The sequence below is a fragment of the Panthera pardus genome, unplaced genomic scaffold, assembly GCF_024362965.1.
Source record: "Panthera pardus isolate Hobbes unplaced genomic scaffold, ASM2436296v1 HiC_scaffold_10, whole genome shotgun sequence".
Classification (NCBI taxonomy): Eukaryota; Metazoa; Chordata; class Mammalia; order Carnivora; family Felidae; genus Panthera; species Panthera pardus.
This window is the reverse complement of record NW_026526655.1, coordinates 72,263,758-72,266,771: the sequence shown is the minus strand read 5'-3', so window position 1 is coordinate 72,266,771 and position 3,014 is coordinate 72,263,758. Positions and strand designations below refer to the sequence as shown.

General features: G+C 40.7%; 1 pseudogene; it reads left to right on the top strand.

Moving 5' to 3' along the window:
• The first annotated feature begins 566 nt into the window (after positions 1 to 566).
• LOC109271774 (40S ribosomal protein S3a-like) lies at positions 567 to 1,904 on the top strand (annotated as a pseudogene).
• Positions 1,905 to 3,014: the final 1,110 nt, after the last annotated feature.

The window sequence follows — 3,014 nt, the reverse complement described above, 5'->3', positions numbered from 1 at the left end:
AAAGATTAATGAAGAAGACACACCAGGAAACAAGAATGAAAGACTGCTTTCTACACCCAGGAAAACTTCTCTCTGTAAAGTAAGTTATAAAATGAAATAAAAATAGAATGAATCAAAATTTGTGAATTTAGTTCAACTCTAGTCAAAACTCACAGGATTATTTTCTGTCACTTGACAAAAATGGTCAAAACATACCTGAGAAAAGCAACTAACATAAGAATTCTGAAATAAGTGAGCAAAGATGAGAGGTCTGTCCTAAGAAATATCGAAACTTAGGGCGCCTGGGTGGCTCAGTTGGTTAAGCGTCCAACTCTTGGTTTTGGCTCAGGTCATGATCTCACATTTGGTGGGTTCAAGCCCCCTGGTGGGCTCTGTGCTGACAGTGCAGACCCTGCTTGGAATTCTCTCTCTCTGTCCCTCGTGCACTCTCTAGCTCTCTCTCAAAATAAGTTAATAATCTTAAAAAAAAATAAATACGAAAACTTATACAGCTAACAATTAAAATTAAGGTATTGAGGAAGAAATAAGAATATGAAAGAAACCCTTCTGCCTCCGTGAGCAGTGCCATGGCAATTGGCAAGAAAAAGCACCTTACAAAAGGCAGCAAAAAGGGAGCCAAGAAAAAAGTGGTTGATCCATCTTCTAAGAAAGATTGGTATGATGTGAAAGCACCAGCTATGTTCAATAAAGTAACATTGAAAAAACACTAATTACAAAAGCTCAAGGAACCAAAATTGCATCTGATGGCCCTGAGTGTCATGTTTATGAATTAAGCCTTGCTTACCTGCAGAATGATGAAGGTACATTTAGAACTGAGGATGTTCAGGGCAAAAACTGCCTAATTTCCATGGCATGGATCTTACCTATAAAAAAATGTGTTCCATGGTCAAAAAATGGCATTACATGACTGAAGGTCATGTTTTGATGTCAATACTCCCAAAAGTTATTTTGTCTGTTTTGTGTTGGTTTTACTAAAAAATGCAACAATCAGATTCAGAAGACTTTTTATGCTCAGCACCAACAAATTTGGAAAAAGATGATGGAAATCATGACCTAAGAGGTGCAGACAGGTGAATTGAAAGAAATGGTCAATAACTCTATTCCAGACAGCATTGGTGTTAGGATGTCCTTGGAACCACAGTAGAGGGGACGGCCATCTCGCCAGCTCAACCCAATGAAAAGCCCCTAGTAGTTGCCAGAACGAATTGGAGGTCAACCAATCACCGAGCGACAGCACGACCTGATGGGGAAAAAGGCCCACCCGGACCTAAACCCTGAACCGCTGCAGCTTAAAAACCCCACCCCACCACACCTGGGGGCGACTTCCCTGACTCTTCTCTCTCTCCCTGAGTCACAAAACCTCGCCCAAGACCTCAGTTCCCAAATAAAGCCTTTGACTGCTAAAATTTTTTAGCCTCTGACTCCTATCTTTACCCTGCCTTACGCCTGACCCTAACAATTGGAAAAGACATAGAAAAGGCTTGCCAGGAGCACCATGGTGGCTCAGTCAGTTGAGCATCTGATTCTAGGTTTTGACTCAGGTCATAATCACGCAGTTTGTGGGATCGAGCCCCGTGTCCAGCTCTGCACTGACAGCACAGAACCTGCTTGGGATTCTCTCTCTCTCTGCCCCTCCCCACTCACAATCCGGCTCACTCTCTCTCTCAAAATAAATAAACATTAAAAAAAAAAGGAAAGAAAAGGCTTGTCAGTCTATTTATCTGCTCCATGATGTCCTTGTTAGAGAAGTAAAAATGCTAAAGAAGCCTAAGTTTGAATTGGGAAAGCTTATGGCACTTCATTGTGAAGGTAGTACCTCTGGAAAAGCTACTGTTTATAAGACTGGTGCTACACTTGACCATGTTGATAAACATGAGCCATCACTCCAAGAATTCAAAATTTAGACATTTAATGGTGAGAAATAAGAAATCTTATTTGCGATGTTTAAAAACAGAAGAATATGAAAGACATAATTCAAAGAATGCAAAATGAGTCCTAATGAGTTTAATATATATTTTTTTATTTATTTAATTTTAGAGAGAGTGCGTGTGTGTGCACATGCAGGCAATCAGGGGAGGGGCAGAGGGAGAGACAGAATCCCAGGCAGGCTCCACCCTCAGCATGGAGCCCAATGTGGGGCTCGATCCCATGACCCTGGGATCATGATCCCAGCCAAAATCAAGAATCGGACACTCAACCAACTGAGCAACCCAGGCACCCCAAATATATGTATATATATTATATATATTTTACGTTTGTTTATTTATTTCTTTATGAGAAAGCGAGCAAGTGTGCAAGGAGCAGAGAGAGAGGGAGACAGAGAATCCCAAGCACTTTCTGTACTGTCAGCACACAGCCCAATATGGGGCTTCAACTCACGAACCATGAGATCATAACCTGGCTCAAAATCAAGAGTCAGACATTCAACCAACTGAGCCACCCCAGTGCTATGCCCTTAATATGTATTTTTAAAGTGATATTTCAAATTAGTGAAAAAAGGAACAAGCATTCAATAAATAATATTGGGATAATGGGCTAAAAATCTGGGAGAAAAATTAAATGATCTATAACTCACAATTCTAGATTTCCAAATCAGACCAAAAAAGACATTTTAAAATATCAGCAGGAATATTTTTATCACCTTAGCACAGAGAATGGCCTCCTTCTAGAGGTGGCATCTGTGTCAAACACTGCTCATTATCCCTCAGTGTCCATTCTCTTATTTCTAGCTGGAGGATAGAATCACACAAAAACCCAGATTTCACTGGGAACCTCCCCCTCAGCTAGCAGTTTCATTCCCCAATGCTCTCTTGCAATGTTGTGACAAAGTTATAAACAAGCACATATGAACAAAGTCATATGTGCAACTTCCCAGTTATATTCTTTAAACAGGTCTACCTTCCACTTCTTTCTCCCTTCCTGATGCTGGAAGAAAGTGACAACTAATACCATCCCCTTGGATTCACAGATGGAATTCACATAGTAGGAGTGTCAAAGCCATTCTTGGACCACTC